This window comes from Poecilia formosa, unplaced genomic scaffold (assembly GCF_000485575.1).
Source record: "Poecilia formosa unplaced genomic scaffold, Poecilia_formosa-5.1.2 Scaffold939, whole genome shotgun sequence".
In the NCBI taxonomy this organism is placed as follows: Eukaryota; Metazoa; Chordata; class Actinopteri; order Cyprinodontiformes; family Poeciliidae; genus Poecilia; species Poecilia formosa.
In genome coordinates, this window is record NW_006800878.1 from 23,491 (window position 1) to 32,108 (window position 8,618).

Genomic DNA, 8,618 nt, shown 5'->3' on the forward strand with positions numbered 1-8,618 from the left:
CAGGAGAAAAAGTTTGGGAACCACTGCCATACTGTCTCAACTAGCTAGGGTTGCCATGTTTCAGAGATTAAACTAAGTGACGCTCCCAGGGTAGTTGGGAGGGGGGGGATTCAGGGCAAATATGGATGTGTGTTTTATGATCCGGGAGTGGGAACATTGAATTTTTACTGCTAAAAACAATCTTTCAAAATACAATATGATTAATTTTGTAATTGACAGGGCCCCGATTTTTTGTTTTTATTTCTATGAACAAAAAATAAATAATTAAATTGTGGAGGGCCCCCTGTTGGTCAGGGCCCCTAGAATTGTCATCAGTTTTCCCTTTACCACGCCCCTGCTTAGAAGTAAAACCTCTCATAAAGATACAGACGTGCGAGGGAAGACACAAATCCTAGGCTGAATAGTGTTAGTGAGGATGAACACAGGCAATTCAAAAAAATGTGTCCATCGTGGCTTGGGTTGCCACCTTTCAGAAATCAAAATAAGGGACGCCCACCACGGCGTGTCACCCTATTTTCATGAGGTGGGATGGCCGCTGCAGCCATTGACAATATTTATGGCAGTGTTTTTTGTTTTTAAAAAGTGATCCAGAGGGGGTGCTATGATGGCGCAGGCGCAAAGCACAACCCATATATTGAGGCCTTAGTCATCGTGGCGGTGATTGCAGGCCGCATGTCTTCCCCCTCTCATTATCCTGTCAAACTACTTCCAAATAAAGGCAACTATAGCCAACAAAACCTTAAAAAAGAAGGGATCAAGAGAGCAATCATGCAAACATAGAGTACTCCAAAATTGTATTCCAATCACAGTAGCACACCTTAAACATGTTTAACTAAGCAAGTGTAAAATGTATTTGGTAAACTGCTCAAGTACTGAGTAACTGATCATAACACCTAATTTAATAATCAAAATGTGTCCTCAAACAGGGCTCCAAAAGTATAAAAGTTATGTGAAAATTCTGGTATTGTATTACTGTATTACTAAAATATTTATACAAGTGAGGAGTTAGGTTTGGAGACTGGTTCTAGATCAAATTTATCATGAGGGCCAGGGTAGTGAGTGTTCTTTCATGGCAACACTTAAAAAAGAATGAAACAAAGAAAAAACAGAGCAATATTTCATTATTTGATATATCAAGTAAGCCAAAGAGCCACTTATGTCTCCAGAGATTCAGGTTGCAGGTCCCTGATCTAACAGACGGAAAGTATGATCCTATCTCAATACAGCAACTAAAAGTGCAGCACTATGATTTTTAATTCATTGTTAAAGTAAAATTGTGACGGTTAAAAAAATCCACCTCTGAATATTTAGAGATTAACAGTAAATACATAAATATTTCCTACTTTAAAAAGGTTTGTTAGGGCTTTCTGTAGGTTTTATTTTGAAATGTTGATATATTTTATGAATTCATTGTTCAGTGGTCATTTAATGTATTACTAATGCACCAGACCCAGACCTGCAGCCTTGGGTGGTTCTAGATGAGGGCCAACGGGGAACCAAAGAAGTTATACTAAATACATGTCTTATGTTAATACTCAGTGGTGGATCACTTTTTTTTAACCTTCACAATTTTACTTTAACAACGAATTAAAAATTATAGTGCTGCACTTTTAGCTGCTGTATATGATCATACTTTCCATCTGCCAGGGATCTGCAACCTAGATCTCTGTAGACAAAAGTGGCTCTTTGGCTCACTTATATCAAATGATGAAATATTGCTCTGTTTTTTTTTATCGCCCCATTCTTTTTCAAGTGTCGCTGTGGAAAAACACCAACTATCCTGGCCCCTTGGTAAATTTGGTCTAGAACCAGCCTCCAAACCTAACTGCTTATTTCTATAAATATTTTAGTAATATTCTTTACAGTACCAGAATGTTCACATAACTTTTATACTTTTGGCTGTCTGATGACATATTTTGAATATTAAATCAGGTGTTATGATCAGTTGATCAGTACTTGAGTAGTTTACCAAATACTTTTTACACTTGCTTAATTAAGTGTGCTTTTAAGGTATGCTACTCTGATTGGAGTACAATTTTGGGGTACTCTAACCAACTATGCATGAATGATTGCTCTAGGGATCACTTTTTAAAAACAAAAAATACTGCCATAAAATAATGTCTATCACTGCAGTGGAAGTCCCACCCCATGAGAGTAAGGCGATGCACAGGGGCGAGCGTCGCTTAGTTAAATTTCTGAAAGGTGGCAACCCTAGTTGTGACAGTATGGTATGAGAGGTAATCTGTGAAAAATCTATTTCCTCTGCCTTCTCCCAGTGCTAGAAACAACCAGTCAGTGGCAGGAGAGCTTTAGTGCTGTCAATCACAATCTCAAGTGGTGCTGCTCATCCTTCCTCCTCCTCGATTTGTGCCGGGCTGCAGCTAGCATAGAACAGAGCTGTGCAGATTCAAACTGTGAATGCTCAGCTTAGTTAGCATAGCTACCAATGTCGGCAGATAAACAGTTTCTTCTCCACCATTAGCACATTTAGCAGTGAGTGAATGAGGCTGGTTGACAGTGCTAAGAGCGTCCTACTAGTTCTGATTGGTTGTTTTTGGTCAGAACGGTGCATTGCTTTAACTAGTATTAGTAATTCAGCAAAGAGATGGAAGAGATTGATTGCAGGTTGAATAAAATGAAACTACATAGCATTTTTGAGAAGACTGGATTGCTTTATTTGTAGTTGCACGTTGCTTTTGACTGTTGCTCGTGGGGAGACATTTCAGTAATCTAAAACTAAGAAAAAATTTAAGCAACCTACTTGCATACTGGATGTGGACTGTTGGATGTTAAATTCATGAGCAGTAAATACCCAGATAGCACAGAATGATTGAAACAACATTGAATCAATGTCAGGCAGAAACAATGAATCAACGTTGAAAGTGGTCGGTCACTTGTATGTTGATTCAACATTTGGGTTTCAACCATAACTGACATTATATCAATGTTGATTCAACCATCATCTGTATGTCAATTTATATGCTTATTCAGCCTTCATCTGAACGTTGTTCTGCACGCATATTTCTGTTGATTTTACATTGAATCAATGTTGATTCAACACTCATCTGACTGTGGATCTGCATGCATATTTGTGTTGATTCTACATCGAATCAGTTAGGAGTCAACGTTGATTCAACTATCATCTGAATGTGGATCTACATGCAGATTTGGGTTGATTTTATATTGAATGAAAGCTAAGAATTTATGTGCATTTTTAGGTCTGATAGGTCTACATCATGACATACCACTAAAAGTTTCTTCACTGGTGTTAAACACACCATTATTGGCAGATGATGGGTAAAATGTGTACAAAGGGTTAAAAATGACAACATGGGTTTTGTTACAGCCAGTGGCCTTTTCTGTGTGTGTTTGTTGTTTTTCAGTGGCTAATCAGACTGACTTCACCTGGAAGTGGGTGCTGCCCTGCTTGTCCTGTGCTACACCCTGAGGCCTACCGTGATTGGGTCATCAATTGCCGGCTCCACCAATCACTGTTGAGGCCTCCCTTTAAAAACCAAGGACATCCTGGGAGAAGGGTGGCTGTTTCTTTGTTCAGACAGCTTGCCACTTTGTTGGGTGTTTGTTTACTGCTGTAAACTTACTTTGTTAGCTTTTGCTAGCTCTGGTAGCTTTTATTAGCTTGTGTAACTTGTCTTGTCCCTGTGGGGGATCATTGTATCTCTGATAGAGATTTGTAGTTTTTTTTGTTGTAACCTGTACTGAAAGTCCATTTTTGTTTGGTTAAGATTTTTGGTTTACAACTCTGATTGTTTTGTGGATTTTGTTTTATTTAGCACATTTTGTTGTAAGTCCCTACATTTGATTGTTAATTTTTACCTTTTATTTTTGTCAAAACCCAAACAATAAACCCCTAAATTGTTAAATCTTAACATCTAGGTTTTTTTAATGTTACTTCCCTTCCCCCTGGCCGAGCCGGGTCGTTACTGGTTTGATATAACATTTTATTCAAGAAAAAAGGGACAGATCTTTAAACATTTTTGACTGTCAGAACAACAGTCTATTGTCCACAGAAGAACAGAGTCCATGAGGTTAAGCTTTGTACTGTATGAACTAGGGAAACGGTACAAGTTGTGGTAACCCCAGTTTGACTCTGGTTGGTGTCATTTTGATTCCTTGCAATGTGTTCCTCTCGTTCTGGCGCGTAATGAAGCCACTTCTTGACAGTTTTGCTGCAGTCCTCAAAAGTCAGCTTTTGGTAAAACTGCAGAGCAACGGCTGAAAAACAAAAATAAAAGTGAGGAAGGTGCCGGTTAGAAAGATGATAAACATTTGAAAAGTTCTGAAAGACACTGAAAGATTAAACAGTGTACTGGTTACAAGTCTGAGAACAAATACAAACCATATAGTTCTGCATGTACACTCACTGTTAAATTAATATTTATCTTAATGTTTATGTATACAACTACATTTACCTATCAAGCTGCAGTATAGTGTAGGATTTATGATATGCACTCATGTTAAAATGAGGGAATCAATATTTAAAATAAAAGGGCTGTTTATCAGAAAACCTAAACTTAAAACTCAGGGAGGATCAGGGTTTATTTAACACACCAGAGACAAATAAATAGAGCAAAAGGTGATTTGCAAAAGGTGGGGGGAGGTTTGGGAGGGAGTAGTGGGAGATGAAGAGGTGAGGAGGGATGCAACAAACTACTCAGATTGCACACAATGGTAAATCAATGTTGAATTATAGTCAGAATGGTTGGTTTTTGGTTGAGGTCGACAACTGACGGTGGATCAACTATCAAACAACCTTCCTGCTCTAGCCAATTAACTAACGTTGAAACTGTGTCATTGAATCAATGTTGTTTTGTGGTTGAAATCTAATGAATGAAATGACAATGTCTGACCAATGTTGAATCAATGTATGCTGTTTTGCCACACACCTTCCCCTCTTCTCCTCCTCATCAGCGCTCTGGGTCAGAGCATTTTATTACTGAGCNGCTGTTTCTTTGTTCAGACAGCTTGCCACTTTGTTGGGTGTTTGTTTACTGCTGTAAACTTGCTTTGTTAGCTTTTGCTAGCTCTGGTAGCTTTTATTAGCTTTGATAGCTTGTGTAACTTGTCTTGTCCCTGTGGGGGATCATTGTATCTCTGTTGGAGATTTGTAGTTTTTTTGTTGTAACAAAAAATGAAAGTCCATTTTTGTTTGGTTAAGATTTTTGGTTTACAACTCTGATTGTTTTGTGGATTTTGTTTTATTTAGCACACTTTGTTGTAAGTCCCTACATTTTGATTATTGTTAATTTTTACCTTTTATTTTTGTCAAAACCCAAACAATAAACCCCTAACTTGTTAAACCTTAACATCTAGGTTTTTTTTAATGTTACTTCCCTTTCCCCTGGCCGAGCCAGGTCGTAACAGGTTTGATATAACATTTTATTCAAGAAAAAAGGGACAGATCTTTAAACATATTTGACTCCTTTTTGACTGTCAGAACAACAGTCTATTGTCCACAGAAGAACTGAGTCCATGAGGTTAAGCTTTGTACTGTATGAACTAGGGAAACTGTACAAGTTGTGGTAACCCCAGTTTGACTCTGGTTGGCGTCACTTTGATTCCTTGCGGTGTCTTCCTCTCGTTGTGGCGCGTAATGAAGCCACTTCTTGACAGGTTCGCTGCAGTCCGCAAAAGTCAGCTTTCGGTCAAACTGCAGAGCAACAGCTGAAAAACAAAAATAAAAGTGAGGAAGGTGCCAGTTAGAAATATGATAAACATTTGAAAAGTTCTGAAAGACACTGAAAGATTAAACAGTGTACTGGTTACAGGTCTGAGAACAAATACAAACCATATAGTTCCCCATATACACTCACTGTTAAATTAATATTTATCTTAATGTTTACATATACAACTGCATTTACCTATCAAGCTGCAGTATAGTGTAGGATTTATGATATGCACTCATGTTAAAATGAGGGAATCAATATTTAAAATAAAGGGCTGTTTATCAGAAAACCTAAAGATAAAACTCAGGGAGGATCAGGTTTATTTAACACACCAGAGACAAATAGAGCAAAAGGTGATTTGCAAAAGGTGGGGGGAGGTTTGGGAGGGAGTAGTGGGAGATGAAGAGGTGAGGAGGGATGCAACAAACTGCTCAGGTTGCACACAATGGTAAATCAACGTTGAATTATAGTCAGAATGGTTGGTTTTTGGTTGAGGTCGACAACTGACGGTGGATCAACTATCAAACAACCATCCAGCTCTAGCCAATTAACTAATGTTGAAACTGTGTCATTGAATCAATGTTGTTTTGTGGTTGAAATCTAATGAATGAAATGCCAATGTCTGACCAATGTTGAATCAATGTCAGCTGTTTTGCCGCACACCTTCCCGTCTTCTCCTCATCAGAGCTCTGGGTCAGAGCATTTTATTACTGAGCGAGGGTTATCACATTTTAAATTAACCACTGTAAAGGATAGTGGGTGAAGATTCATTTCTGTACATTTTCTTACTTATTCATAAAAATTCTTACTGACCGTTTGTGTGTGATATATTGACACAAAAACGTCTACAAGGAGTGGAGCGGTCCACCCCTGGTATTTACATGAGTGGGATCTCCCAAACACACAGCCACTTCGCTGTTGGCTTGTTGGCAAAAGATATTAATTCAGTGTTGAATTGCCATCATGTGCAGTTCTTCCCCAAACCTTGTCCTCAAGGCAAACTGACCTGCGTGTTTTCAGTTCAGCAAAACCCTGTTAATCAGATGTCAATTAAAATCATGTGTGCTTAATTAGGGAAATGCCTAAAACTTGCAGGGCAGTGTGCCTGGAGGACCGGTACTAAAAAACACTGGATTCGATGTTGGCATTTCAATCAATGGATATCGACAATAAATCAACATTGATTCAATGACACATTTTCAACGTTAGTTAATTGGCTAGAATTGAATGGTTGTTTGATGGGTGACCCAGCCTCTGTCATTGACCTTAACCATAAATTCAACCTTTGTGATGATAATTCAACATTGAATTAACATCTTTCGCAAACAAGCCAACAGCGAAGTGGCTGTGTGCTTGGGCCATCCCACTCATAAACGGTAGGGGTGGACCGCCCCAATCCTTGTAGTAAGTTATAGATGTTTTCGTGTCAATATATCACACACAAACAGTCAGTAAGAATTTTTATTAACAAGTAAAAAAATGTACAGAAAGGAATCACCACTCACTATCCTCTACAGTGTTATTAAAAATGTGATAACCCCCGCACAGTAATAAAATGCTCTCACCCAGAGCTCTGACGAGGAGGAGAGGAGGGGAAGGTGTGTGGCAAAACAGCTGACATTGATTCAACATTGATTCAACACTGATCAGACGTTGATCAGACATCGGCATTTCATTCATTAGATTTCAACCACAAAACAACATTGATTCATTGACACAGTTTCAACGGTTAGAATTGGATGGTTGTTTGATGGCTGATCCACCGTCAGTTTTCGACTTCAACCAAAAATCAACCATTCTGACTATAATTCAACGTTGATTTAACGTCGTGTGCTATCTGGGTATTGTGCTAATTATCAGTATTGAACTAAAGAAAGCAAGGCAGATGCTAGCCTTTAAAATTGTGCCTGGCTTTTTATGGGTCAAATAGATTCAAAAAATTGTAACAGCAGCTGCGCAGGAGGGCCCAAACAAATTTTTTTGTCAGGGGGCTCATGATTCCTGGCGGCGCCCCTGCTAGCTCTACTGTAGGTGTATTAAGGTTGTGTGATACTGGGAGTTTTGGGATTGATCTGATACCAAGTAAATACTGACTATTATTGCTGATACTGATACTTAAAAAATAATTTAATTATCATTGAATGATTTGGTGATTTCACTAGTTAGTTGATTATGATTGTATTTTATGTAGAAGTGTTTTTGATTAACTTCACATGAAAACAATGTAGCAGTATTGAAATAATAATTCCCCTGTTACCTTCAACACACAATTGTTTAAGATAACTGAGTTGGTAACTGTAATCTGCATATAACCTTAAAAGAAATAGTATTTTTCCTTCAATACTTAATATTCAGACATATTATTCATGTCAGGTTGGAGGTATATATCTTTACATAAGTGCATATTTTTGAGTTCCAGTAAGATTTTATTTCTGCGTCCTGAATAGATAATAATAAAACTGCACTTATAGGGGGAATTAAGCAGATTGTATTTGAAAGAAAGCAGACGTTGAGTGCAAACATTCCAAAGATATGAAATCCTGCTCTCAATTTGAAAATGTAAGCTCTTGAGCCAGCATAAGGGCTGTAGAAGTGGGGTGATATGTGTCATTGCAATGCAGTTTTTTCTAGATTTTTATGCTTGGAACAATGACTTTGTTCTCACCATTCCATCAAGACTGGATTTGTTCCTGACTTTATTCAAGGGTATCAAAATAAATATAGTTGCAAACAAGTGCAAAAAAAAATCTGTATCATCATTCAGTTTCACAATCACTGCTTGATATTTTACATAAACTCTGAAACATATAGATATTTTGTGGTTTAAATGTGAAGAAACTGAGCAAGGCTTGGATGAATATGTTGGACCTCTCGTTTGGTTCAAACTAATGTTCCTCTTTCTGTGAGGTATGTATCGTAAGTCCTGTTCTG

At 37.9% G+C, this 8,618-nt stretch overlaps 2 long non-coding RNA genes across 2 annotated transcripts in view; one reads left to right on the top strand and one right to left on the bottom strand.

The window, feature by feature from the left end:
- Positions 1-4,591, bottom strand: part of LOC107835033 (uncharacterized) — a 17,104-nt gene extending 12,513 nt beyond the window's left edge. The window contains exon 1 of the long non-coding RNA XR_001660863.1: positions 3,995-4,591. This is a non-coding gene — a long non-coding RNA (uncharacterized LOC107835033). The remainder of the gene's footprint in view (positions 1-3,994) is intronic.
- On the top strand, positions 3,059-5,790 carry LOC107835034 (uncharacterized). The gene is made up of 2 exons (XR_001660864.1): positions 3,059-3,334; positions 5,386-5,790. It is a non-coding gene; the product is annotated as an uncharacterized LOC107835034 (long non-coding RNA).
- Positions 5,791-8,618: the final 2,828 nt, after the last annotated feature.